At 41.1% G+C, this 13,774-nt stretch overlaps 1 protein-coding gene and 1 pseudogene across 12 annotated transcripts in view; one reads left to right on the forward strand and one right to left on the reverse strand.

Moving 5' to 3' along the window:
• The window catches only part of MSI2 (musashi RNA binding protein 2), a 364,912-nt gene that overhangs the window by 87,131 nt on the left and 264,007 nt on the right, over positions 1-13,774 (forward strand). The gene's annotated exons all lie outside the window — the stretch shown is intronic.
• Positions 10,622-11,552, reverse strand: LOC137146650 (beta-arrestin-2 pseudogene; annotated as a pseudogene).

Genomic DNA, 13,774 nt, shown 5'->3' on the forward strand with positions numbered 1-13,774 from the left:
ATATAGATTCTGTTTGTTTTTTAAAAACATATATCTACAGAAAATGATAAAGTGCATTCATTTGAAGAAAAGCATGTTTGTTTTTCTTGGAGAGTTTTGAATGATAGTATTTGAGATCTGATAATGACAGCTTTTCCTGCAGTGGGTTACTTGGGCCATCATCATGGTCATTATACAAGCAACTTTCATCCCACAGGATCGCCAAACTCATATATTGCAAGAATTATCCACGTGGAGAGCTATTGGCTATTACACAGCCACCTGTGGAGTGAATAATGTCATCTGGTTCACAGCAGACAGCTTAGTGTGTTTTAGCATGCCTGCAGGAGGGGCTTAGGTAGGCAAAATTTAATTACCAGAGTTGGAATTTGGTGAGAGTTAATGTCCCTTCACTTACATAAAATGCTTGTGTCTGTGTAACCCCAAACAGAAGGAGGAAAAACTGGGTTTTGGGCCCTGCTCATGAGCAAAAGAGCTAATAATGAAAATTCAGCCCAATTGTGTTTTCTTTAACATGTTGAGGCAGCATGTGTCTTGATTAATGATGGTCTCTTTAAAAACTAGGCTCTGAGTCACACTATGTATAGTATGCAATCCAAATGCAAACATACACACAGATTAGATTTTTTAGAATGCTGTTACCAAATGCTATGCTTTACAAAGCTAACAACTTTAAAATCAATTCTTCCTGGAGATAACTGATTTATTAGACACCTACCCTTCTGAAGGCAAAGCTAATTGCAATTAGCAGACAAAGCAACATGTAGTAGCAGTTATCATTCTGAGCAATAAATCTTTCAACATTGGGTGACACCCATTAATAGGTTTTGAAAACAAAACTGTGCATGCCAATCAACATGTTTGGCTTCAACCTGTGTACGTGTGTGAGGGTGTGTTTACATGCCTATGCACTGTACACAGGCTGTGTGTGCACTGAATGTGAGGTATGATAGATTTAGTAATACAGTATGTTTGTCATCTCCTTAGTTTGTGTATGCGTTCATATATAAATATATGGGTGGTGCAGGTGTATTTAATATGTTGTGTGTATAATACAATATCTGTTAAGGTAATGTACAGATTGAGTTCCTTAGTTTGTGTGATACATGCGTTCGGTGTGTGTGATATTATATCTGTTAAGGCCATGCATACATGGTGCTCCTTAATTTTGGCAAATGTGACAGTGAGGTAGCCAGATAGCAAGTGTGAAAAATTGGGACCCTTTTTTTCTCGCTGCAGAGGGATGGGGGATAGTTGCCTTCATAAGAAAAAGCCTCTAATAGTGGGACGGTCCTGATAATATCGGGACATCTGGGCACTCTGGGCCCAAGTGAGGAATCCAAGTATCTGTTTCTCCCACTGGGAACTTTAAAAGCAGTGAAGCATTTGCATTCTTCCTTTTAATGAATGGAAAAAGTGTGTTAATTAGCTCATGGGCCCCTGATGATATTGACCAATGAACAAGTTTAATTCTGCCAGTAGGTCATCCGACCTTGATACAGATTAAACTGACCAGGAATTTTCGTTTGGAGGTCAGACATTTAGCTTTAACTATAAATGTATATTTCGTGGTTCATTCAAACCTGGTTTCCTGTAATATTTTTTGTGGTGTGATTTCCCCCACCCCCAGTCCGTTTTTCTGGAGACAGTGCTGCTGGTTTTTCTCTGCTTTCCCCTCCTTTCTTCCTGTCCTCCATTTCTTTTCCTGCCATCTTTCTTTTCCACTTAATCAGATTCCCTTTACATTCACACAGTTCAAACCTGTTGCCCTTTGATAAGGGACTGCAAGTTCACAGATCCCAAATGCTTTCACTGGTCCTGCAGCCCTCAGCTCCATCCGTTCTTCATTACTGATCTCTCCCCTCTCGCTTAGCTTTTCCTTCCCAACTCCACATTGTTTGTCCTCTCTGGCCCAATCCTCACCCCTCCAGGGCATTTCAGTTGCTATCCTGCTTCCCCAACTTCAGCTGGAGTTTGTGCTTATTTGCTGGAGGTTCTCTTTTCCACCTGAGGTGAACTCTGAAGGGCCATGGAACCTTTCTGCATTGGCATCTTTTATCATGGTTCTTCCAAGGCTTTGAAGTGCCCCAGCTGTAAATCCCAGATGTCTAATGGATTCTGGAGTTCTTCAGGCAGAAAGAACCTGCAAGCCAGGAGGAAGTTCAGAGCATTCTGCAGGTAGAACAGATGTGGGGGCCAAACTAAGCAGTGCTAAGCAACTGATGAAATTGTGCATGTTGCCTAAAGTGAGTGAATTGCTTAAGTTTAGGCACTCAGTCCACAGGGCTTGACTGGCAGTGTCACCTAGGGTATAGACCACTGTACTGGGACACAGAAACCCTTGGTTTTATTCCCCGGCTCTGCCACTGGTCTGCTTGGTGACCCTGGGCAAAACACGGCCCTTGTCTGTGCCTTTGTTTCCTCACGTGTGAAATGGAGATAATGATGCTGTGCTCTTTTGTAAAGCACTGTGAGATCTGCTGATGAGAAGGGCAATGCAAGAGCTAATTATTATTTTATTGAGGTATTTAGTTATAAAAAGAGTATTTGGTATTACTCAGTAGAGACTGGAACAAGCATCTAGAATATCTTATATGCAATAGACTTAGAATGTGTGTGAGGATAGGGGAAAATGGCTTGACTGCTATCCACACACCTCTGAGGCCTCTTTATACTAAAGTCTCCAATGGCCTTGTGTGCTGGCAGCATGCATTGCTTTAACTTTGTTTATTAACACTGATCGTACATCTCTCTTCCCATGTGTCTTTACATCACTCCCTTTCTGCCTCCCTCTCCATTCCTGGGACTTCTAGACAGGCGAACTTTCAAGCCAGCAGCGTAGGACTGTGTATCTTATCCTGTTTTCCAGATATTGCCTTGATGGCATAAAGCTGAGAAACAGGCCCTCAAAGTTTTGGTTGTTCCCTGACTGCATCTTGGTTTCAATAAACAATTGATTCAAAACCATGGTTTCCAGTCCTGGGGAAAATATTTCTTGCTGGGTTTGTAAAAATGATCTAAATGGAACCAAAGTCATGGCTATAAAACATCTGTAACATTACACATTTAGTTATGTTACTGGAGTCTTGAGTTCCCTTTCATTGGTAGTATTTTATTTACCACTTTTTTCCCCCTCTGAAAGCAAAGCTTTCTGAATATGAGGATTTATAGAAATGAGTTACTAGCACAAAAAAATTCATGTTCGGTAAGATATTGGTATAAAGGAGAAATAATATATTGCTTTGGAGTCTTTTGACTGATTTCTCTCTTTCTTGGTATGATCTTCCTAGCTCAAAACTATATCTATATAGTTCTCTGATGGGGAGATGTGTCTTTCCCCATTGTGGGGGGGGATTGGATTGACACAATGCTCCTTGCAACACACCTAGTCCCCTGGGGAAAATAAAACGATGAAATGAAAATGTGACATTTCCCTGTATGGGGATGCAGAGAAGCCGGTTTCCAAAGCCAGAGCGAGGAAAAGCCAGGCATTTCACAAGAGTTCAGTCGTCTCACATTAGATGAAAAGATCATCCTTTTGAAAAAACCAAGTGGAGTGTTGCATAGATATCAGCTTTGCTCAGCAGATTAAGGAAAACTTGCTCATCAGTAACTGATTGCCATGTGCATCTATATTATGTAGATGAAATTAATCAAGGCTAAGGGTTAAAGTTTCCATTTGTTCTTTTTGAGAAATCATCTGGAGTAGTTCGAGGGGGAGGTAAATTGCTTTAAACATTCCCTCCCCGTCCCTGTGAAGCTTTTTTGTCTTGTCAGAATACTGTCTAGAATCTTAACACAGGGTTGACACTGATTGGACAGTCTTCTTGTGAAACACTGGTTGACACTAGCTGTTTGATTACTAAGTAGCGGTCTACTTAAAACATGTCCACCTTCTACACTGTAGGAGCCACAAACTTTTTTGCAGAGGTGTGTTTGTGTGTGCATCTGTGGGGAAGTATGAACTCCTTAAAGAGCAGAGGATAGGTATATTTGTTTCCAGCTGAATCTGACTCTGTATTCTGCTTTCTTTGAATGCGGGCCTTTTACCTATCTGCCTCCAAATAGGTTTTTCTTTCTCTTTGTCTTGTTTGCAAGTGTATGCTTGGAGAGGTGCTGGGTTGACAGTGCTGTGAAAGCCCCTCTAAGTACCAAACAGGTGCTGTATGGGGTAGTGGTAGAGCAAGCTGCTTCAACTCTAACCTGATAGGACTACCCTCCTCCACTATAGATGCAGACACATTTTTTTCCTGCTATCTTTCAGCTGCCGGTCAATGCCATTGGTGACATGGAATGGAATTGAGACCTCCCATATATTTTTGACAAGAACAGCCATTAGTTGTTTTAACAATATTTGGTCAAACATGCTCCGGTGGTGAAAGTTCCCAGTCTCTTGTTACCTACCCCCTGAGCCGTTAGATCTTTCCTTCCCAAGTGACCAACGCAAGCACATCTGCCTGCATCTGCAGTGCTGAGGGGCTGCTGTTCTGAAACCTGCAGCTGTCTGCAAATATGTCACCAATCGAAGATACTTACTCAGTTTTGCCTAATGCCTTTGCTCTGGGATTATGGATTTTAATGGGGATGGTTATAACTTTAATCAAACAAATATCGAGGAAAATTCTTGGCTGAGATTTTTGAGTCCAGGGGAACTGAAATAAATCAGGTCACTCAAGTGCTTCGGTATGGATTCCAGAATCTAACTTGAAGTATACAGGTTGGAAAAATCTTGGCTTCTGTGGTTATCATCAAAGAGGTAGCTCCACACTGGGAGCAGATCCTGTGTAAATTGTCATAGGTCCACTGCTTTCAAATGGGACTCTATGGCATTTTACAGCAGCTGAGGATCTGTCCCACTCTGTGTGAGAGCAGAAATTGCTTTTCGTAATCCCCTATGACTTCTGTGCAGAGCCTTTCTCTTTGCTAGCCCTTCTGTACTTGCTGACACTCAGATGGGTGACGGCTGTGTTCCTTTGCAGTTGTATTATCCTAAATTAAAAATAAGGACTTCAGTATATTTTGGAAAGCTCCATAGCTCAAGTTTCCCAGCTTGATGTACTTTTAGCCATCTCTAGCTGAAAGGCTCCTTCCGATGCATACTACTTGTGGATTCTTGCTTCCAAGTCAACTGTGAACATGCCCTGTAAACACTCTCCCTTACAAATGTACAGCTTGCTGTAGAACAAAGTTTCTGTGGTCCTAGTTTTTTTTTTCTTGGCAGATCTCATTTCATTGCCAGAATACAGTATAATTTAATCACCAGCATCAGTAAAACTTGGTAATGGCTAGTCAGTGATGTTATTCCCTCTAAATATTCCTATAGTATATTTGATTGTGAAGTCTCTGGGGCAGAGAACCTTCTCTGTGTTCTTTGTCTGTACAAGGTGACATCTTCAAAAATGCCTCGTTGACAGAGGAGCACCAGACCTATTGCTTTGCAATGGGACTTGGGCCCCTAAATCACTTTTGCACTTTTGAAAATCCTACCCATGGTGCCAAGTGGAAAAGAAGCTCCAAATATCTGTCTGTGTCCTTAGATGCTACTACAGTAGAAATAAAAATAACGACATTTGAGATCATTTAAATGTTAGACAAGGTGGGTGAGGTAATATCTTTTATTGGACAACTTCTGTTGGTGAGAGAGATGCTTTTGATCTTACACAGAGCTTTTCTTCAGGTCACTGTGAAAACTCAAAAGCTGGTCTCTCTCACCAACAGAAGTTGGTCCAATAAAAGATATTACCTCACCCACTTTGTGTCTTTAATATCCTGGGTCCAACATGGCTACAACAACACTGCGTACATAATGTAAAAGGGTTGTCAAACAGTAGTCAGATCTACATGTGAGCTAAGTTCTCTGCACTCTTTGGAGAATTTAGTTTTATTTAGACCATATCTTGAAAAGAAGCTAAAGTAACCAGGTGAATTTAAAGTAGATTGTTTCTCTTCCCCCCGCTCCCCGATTTCAGTAACAGGAGACTGTTTACTAGAACATGGCAATAGAAAAGAGCTGTGAGGGAGGTGGTATATACCTGGTTCTGGTAGTGTTGGTGAATGACTCTCTAGATGTTCTTACTGGTGAATTTCATTGTATCCTTTAATTGAAGCTTCAGCCTAGAAGCTTTTTTCTCCAAATGTGGGTGTAGCGATGTTTGGGGGAAGTTTTTCAAGAGCATGATTCTCCCATTTAGGCACCTAAACAAAGTTTTCAACATCCAGCAGCTCCAACTGAGAACAGCGTTGTGGCAGACTGACAGCTTTTTGGGGTAATCTTAGCAGAGAGGCAAAGGATGTTTGGGCATGGAGAATGAGCGACTGTTGTTCCGATAGCTGATCCTTCCCATAAAGCAGGGGTGGGGAACCTTTTCCCTGCCAAGGGCCATTTTGATATTGCTACCTGCATTCGCGGGCCAATTCGCCGATTCCGCCGCCGAATTCCCCCCGCCGCCGCCGTGGTGCCGTGGACCAGTAAATGGGCAGACGGCGGCAGGGTTTCGGCGGCGCTCACTTCCCACCCGCCCGCCCGCGGGCCGGATCAAATTCTTTCGCGGGCTGGATCCGGCCCGCGGGCCGGAGGTTCCCCACCCCTGCCATAAAGGGTCACAGTTTGCCTCTGGGAGCCATGGGGAAACCTTTGGTGCTGGCCCCCGCTGTTGCTTTCACTGTATCTGTGACTGAATAAAGAACTTAATTTTCAGGATTGACATTGCACTCCTGAATTAAAGTTTGGGGATCGTTGGGAAGTGACCAGGACTTCATGTCTGATTCCATGTCACATCTGCTCAGTTTGTGACAGCCCAGTGATGGCTTTCTAAATGGTTAGCAGTGCAAATTAAGCCTGTGAACAAAAAATTGAGTTGCGCTTGTTCTGCCTTTTGCCGATACCATCACAGAGATTCCACAGGAGGAACCAAGATGACAATTTCATTTGTTATACCTAAGGCAGAATAGACTCCAACTTCCTTGTTATTCACTGGAGCTACACTGATTTACTGTTGTGAGGATCTGGCCCGTCATGTTTATGGGGATTAAAGGAGCCACTTAACACACAAACTTCACAATGCTACATTTTTGTGTCTTGATACTAATCTGACAGGGTGAAATTCACTCCTGTGCAGAGGGCAAGTACAAGGCATTTGCACCATTTAAGTCCCACTTAAATCCTATTTTGAGTGCTTAAGTACATCATAAGTGGCATGTAGGTCGTGTGCCGGCTCTCTGCATAGGGAGTGAATTTTACCCATTATGCATAAACTCCAGTGTCTGTTTTATAGCAAATAAAACGCTCTCACCATGAAAAGCCATCATTTGCCAACCACCTAGTGATATTGGAGAATGATGGTTTTTCCCTCTATTCTAAGGACAGGAAATAATTGGCAGCTCTTATTAAATGTTGACTCTGTTTCATGGAAGCTGTTGCATTATTTTTTTTTTCAAAAATAGCTGTTTGGAACTTGCTAGTGGAGTCCCAGAGGCAGCAAATGCTGGAGAGTTCTTGCCTTTGGTTTTGTATTCTGCTGAAGAGTCGTGATAATTTAGTTAGAAGATCACTTTCCCCATTAGGTGAGTTATTGTTGTTTTTAATCAGAGGATACATTGTAGTCAGAATGTACAGCACAATGGAGTATAAAATGTATTTCAGTGCATATACTAAGGGTGATTTTTCCAATTATAAACCTATTTAGAAGGCACAGACACCAAGAGTGATGAAATGTCAAACTGCAGATTAGGTGAGCAAGCCATAATGCTTTCACTAATATATATACACACACCCATAGAGAGAGAGAGAGATAAAGATACCCCAAGAAACATTTTAGCTATATATCTAATTAGTTTCTTCTGAAGTTAAATTACTTTCACCAATTTGTGATGCAGATTAAACAGTTTTGCACCTTAGTCCTCCAGTCAAGCTCTGTCAAATTGAAATGCCTGGGAAGTGAAGGCTGAATGAAAGTCATAGGTACACATGTTTAGCTGAGATTATAAATGACTAACGCCAGAGTGTTTTTTCAGCCTCATATCCTTTGGTCTTGTTGGAGTGATTGTTCCTGCCTTTTACTTTTGCTTGAGACCATGGTTATGTCTGCTCTGTGTGAACATAATCCTGAAGGAACACTTACTACCCTAAATTCGTTGGCCAGTTTCCCCACCATGCCACTAGTGAATGGTGAGCTGTTTGTGCTAGTTGGCTGCTATCCTTCCACTGCATCTCATTGGTGTTATAGTTGTAAAGCACTGTGGATCCCTAGAGGGCAAAACTCCAGGTATTCCTCCCATAAACATAAGACACACTCTAGAATAGATCTGTTTTCTGAATCTGTGTTCTATGCAGAAAGATGTGTGGCCCCATAATAATCTCAGACCCTGCTGCCATGTACCCCTGCAAAGGTGATTTTTTACTCCTAAGAGAACCACATCTGTTATCTGATCCCTACTTCAACGCACTTTTTGCTTCATAAATTACCTCATCTGCATTGAGGGAAATGTACAGAGTTTACCTGTGTGAAGTTTTAATAGTCTATACTTCCCAAAACAAGAACGGTTCCCTAAAACAACAGAATAAACAAGAAAAGCCATATGAAAAGAAAAGAAAACAGTATTTTTAAAATACTGACCCTACATTCTTCTGATGGGTAAATCCCATTTTAAAAATAAATTTAACTTTCTCTTACCTGAAAATGTGAATAGATACTTTGAAAATCAGAAATGCTTTGCATGTTGCAAAGTCCCTAATTACTTTAAACGCCGTTTTTTTTTGTTTTTTTTTTAAATCACTGGATCAAGCTATCAAATAATTATAGTGGAAAAGCAACAAACCAAGGATTAGCACGGATAAATTACAAGTATGCAAGGAAGTTAAATGGGGGGGACTTGCCCTCCCAAACTGGTAACTCTGTAAACTGGAAACAATGCTACGTCTAACATGTGAATGGCGATACTTCACTTTTATTCCATATCATGTACTGACATGACATTGGATTGAATAGGATAGGCACTTTGCCTTTCACATTGAATGTTTAGCCTGCTGTTTAAACCAAGAATTGCCCAATATGGCTAAAAACAATTTGGTTATAATCCAACCTCTGCAAAACTGGCATCGAGTAAAACAAAACAAAACAAAAACCCCAACCTTCTTTCTAACCCCCCCTCCCCCCCGTTTCACTATCACACTTATTGCAGGACTCACTCAATTTCAACCTGCAGAGGCGAATAGATTTTTCAAAACTTGGGCCCATAAAGGGATTATAACCTTAAATGACTGTCTTCAGTAACGGTCTCATGTGCTTCGATTAGCTGCAGCAACAATACAATATAGAAACAAAACCATTTTGAAGGTGCTTAAAATTAACAGACTTCATAACCAAAGTTGTATCCATCTCTCTGCTATCATTACATGCAATAGCCGTAGAGACACACCTACAGTGTACAAATAGCCATAAGCATTTTATTTCCAAATTTCACATAATCCTCTAGAACACTGTGGATGATAAATTTAGAACAAAGACACTGATTCAGAAATTGTGGAGGCTGAAAGCTACCTTTCATAAACATTAATTTTCAATGGATTCACACAAACAGTATTCTGACACAGATTGTCATTCCTCTACCCAAAACAAAAGGTAAAAAAAGATAATTATTTAAAAAAATAAAATAAAAAAAAAAAATCCCCAGCAACATTTTTAAAATTTTGATGAAAAAATTAATTCAAATATTAAAATTAGAAATATTTTGAAATTTTAAATAAGAAAGTTAAGCTATGTTCTTAAATATGTTCTGTGTCCTTCATTGGCTGCAAGTAGAAATGATTCCTGAGAAACAATGACAGTAATTATTTTCTTCCCCAGATATTGGTGGTTTTATATGGGGAAAACAATCACATAGAAGTTAAAAACAAAAGACTCCTCCAGTCTCTTCTGTGCTGCCTACAACCACTGAGCTTCAAGTTGTCTCTTCCCCCCCGCACCCCAGCCTCAGCCATGTTACAAAATTGCATGGTGAAAGATTGTATTTGATGGCCTTCTTCTGACTAGGATGGCGAGGGTTGCTGGCTTCCATGTCCAACTTGGAATAAAGTGATTAGATTTGGGGTTCTTGGTCAATGTTTGTGGTTTCAGTTCTCTGGATAATCTCTGTTACTAGGGTTTATTTTATCCCAGTGAAGACTAGCCTCAAAACTCATTTGTCTGGCTATTGGGAGAGTATATACAGTTTAGAGCTCAAATCCTGGGCTTTATCTGTACTTGGGATTAGTCCCAATTCAGCCAGCCAATGGCTGGAAACCAGTGAAGCTGCAAATTACACTGGCTAAACCTTCATATGCTTGAAATTGGGGTAGGCTCCCCAACTATCCTTGTCTGCCCCACCTACGTAAATTACTGGCCAACAATCTCAAGTCTAGGCAAGGCTTGAGAATCAGGACTGTTGGGCTCTGTCCCCACCTCTGTTTACTTGCTATATGACCTCAGGAAGGCCCTTATCTCACTGTGGTTGTGAGGTTTCATTACTTTGTGTCTGTTGAGCACTTTGAGGTCTTTATCTGAAAAATGCTGCCCTTCAAACCATTATGTCCCTTACAACCACATGCGATCAGTCATTCACATTCATTGAGTAATTCATAGTCCTAGGCAGAGCAGGTAGAAAGATGAAATAATAAATTGTGGACCGTTTGGAGGTGTGGTTCTGGCCCAGCCCTCCCGAGCCCCAAACAGTAATGGTCATCATCTTTGTTCCCCTTGAGCTCCAGGTGGGTGAAGTCCTCTAACACAATGTCGTTGTCCTGCCCATAGTTGGTTTCAAATGTGTTGAGATTGATGTCAGTGGTTACAGTGATGTCCCGTCTCTGGGACAGCTGACTTGGGGCCATGATAGAGTGAACTGCTCTGAGGGTTTAGGATGAATTAGCATGAAGGGAATGCCACAGTCTACATCCTTACCCTGAGACACGACCAGTTTCACTTTCACATGGTACAAGACCCAGACCCTCAATGCATCCTTATTGGCCCATTCCAGTAAGGTTTGGTGGATGTCCTTGTGTTTGTTTCCCATCCAGTGCCAGGCCCCGCTTCTCACAGTTATTGTCAGTAGGGGCACCAGGGTGTAGATCTTGCAGAACGTGGTGCTGGAATACACCTGGTCATCGTGCCCAATCTGGGCCACAGGGCGTATTGTACAGGGTGATGCTGAAGGCACAGCTGTCTGTGTACTGTGCTGCACTGAGATTTTGATCTTGATGCTCTTGCTGGAGTTGTTGGTGATCTGGACATTCACACTGACTGGCTCCCTATGGTGGCTTTTTGTGCCATGGGTAGAAGGAAGACAAAGAAATCTTGTATTTAGGCATGTCAGGGTGGGAAGAATTGCTAAGGCAACAAATTACTTGTATTCTTTCACTGAGGGGAACATGTATCACAAAGCAATTGAACTGTCTTTTCAGGAAAACATAGATTGCGAAAACAGACTTAATTTTGTGCTTCTCTTTTCTACCAAAGAGCTGCTTTCTGAAACCACTTCCTACCTTGCAACGCATGTTTAGGCGTTGCAATATTGTGCATTTGATTGTCATTACCAATACTTTCTTTGAATGAAGCAATTGAAACAAAGTGATTTTTTTTTTTTTTACCCTTCAATCTTGCTTCCAAAAGAAGTAGCTTTTTCTTTCTTTCTTGGTCAAATATAAAGAATGATGATTTCAAATATTACTTAGAATAATTGCCTTCCTCCCTCTTTTGTATGATACCAGAGGCTTGGCCCAATCTTAAATCACATGCAACAGGCAAGAGAGCTCTTCAAAGCCCAGCAAAGTCCTTTAGTTGCAAGTTGGCTTTAGCCAATTCTTATTTGTAAATGACTATTTTCTACAGGAAAATATCTGCTTGGAAATCAGTTGTAGAATCCCAGATTGCAGAGAGGAAAAGAATAATTGAATTCTGATACTTCTCTCTCTCTGTCTCTCTCTCTCTGTCTCTCTCTCACCTTCCAAAAAAGAATTAAGTCTCTAAAATATGGTGGCGGTAAGAGTTTGGAGGAGTATCTATAGAACATTTTGATAGCACTGGAAATTGGATTATGTTTAATTTTTTCTATACTCCAGTTTTTTTTGTGCAGAGTCTGAGCGTGATAGAAATGGAAGTCTTAGTCCTTAGCCATCCAGTGGATCCAACTGGGCAGACGCCTGTTTCATTGATTTCAATGGGATCTGATTTGCAGGACAGAGTCTGGTGTTTGATCCTAGTTACAACCTAGCATAACTATGTCATTTTTATACGTTCCTAATGTGGTTGGAATCTGTATAAGAAGCCTTGTTTCTGAGACAGTAGTTGCAGCTTGAAGATTTTGGTTGCATCAGTTGTAATTGACTTAGCTTTGATATCTTTGGGTTTGTCTGTATGTGCAAATTAATCTGGAATAAAGGTAAAGAGTGCATGTTAAATCCAGATTAAGCTAATTCAGAGGGCAGCACTCCTACTCTGGAATAAGTGTCCATTTATGGAGTTAATCAACAAATATCTATTCCGGGTTCCCTGTATAGACAAGCCCTTAGTAAATTCTGTAACCATTTATACCAGTCGGTTAGAATAGTGTGCCAATAGCTGTAATTTAAGGTAGTCCTAGAGAGAATCGTTGAATAACTGAAGTTCTTGTCTTGACTGTGCGTGCCTGGAGTTTATGACTTTTATTTTTTTAAGCAAGAGTCTTCTGGTCCTTGCTGATATGTGCGCACAAGCCAGTGGCTTGTTTGTCTTACTGCTGGCATGATCATGATTAAGGCTCCCAGAATGTTGTCTAGAACACTGTTAATCTGTAGGCCTCAAAGGAGTATCTGCCTTTTCAGTGATTTGGGGCATCCTGATTGGTTTGAAGCAGAATTGCGCGTGCGCGTGTGGATCGATCGAACCTTAAGCGTTTGCCATACCAGATCAAACCACGTTTGGGATCCTGCTTTAGCCCCAAGCTAGTACTTGGTGCTTCAAATGAAGAGAAAATTCCCTTGTGCTTTTGCTGTAAATGGAAAGGGAGGGATTCCTTTCTGACTCCTTGGAGATTTACAGCCAGAAGCATGGCATTCAATTATGCTTGTCTTAGGCCTTGACTGTATTGGAGACTTAACCCAATGTCAGTCAGTTGTGGCTAGTCACCAGCGTAGTGGCACCCATACAAAGCCCTAGCATAGACAGTCAAAGACCGGCTATTTTCACCAGTGGAGATTATTCTCACTTGAAACTAGACTGAGCTCCACCAACACAAATAATGGTTTTGCCTGTCTGTATTATGGGATTTACACTGTTGTATCTACCCTGTTGGCTGGTCGGTCAGGGCAAACCCTGAATGTAGACAAGGCACTAACTGGCATCACTGTAAACTTTGCCAATAGTCATAAAATTTATCTGGCCCTTTTAAAAAATAAATCCAGCCGCTGCATTTCAGTTGAACAGTTGCAAAAATGAATTACCCAGGCTGACTATCCAATGCTCTTATTTCCTTTTATTGGTTCTAAATTTACCAGCCTTTAATTTAACTGACTCCTTGCTCTCAGGTTATGGGGCAAAGGAAAAAGGAGTGAGTGATGCATTTTTCACTATACCCTTTGTACGTCTGAATGCCTCTGGCAAGCCCATTCTGTGTCTGATGGAACACATAAAATCAGGTTCTTTGATACGTGGCATTTCTATGTACTCATTTTAGCTGTGCTTTCAGTTAGTGAACAGCCAAAAACTTTAAAAATGTATGTTTGGTCTGCTACTGCCTGCTAGTTCTTTTCTCCAGCGTAAAAGAT

The sequence above is a fragment of the Emydura macquarii genome, unplaced genomic scaffold (genome assembly GCF_026122565.2).
Source record: "Emydura macquarii macquarii isolate MOO-44397 ecotype Brisbane River unplaced genomic scaffold, CSIRO-AGI_Emac_v2 contig_450, whole genome shotgun sequence".
In the NCBI taxonomy this organism is placed as follows: Eukaryota; Metazoa; Chordata; order Testudines; family Chelidae; genus Emydura; species Emydura macquarii.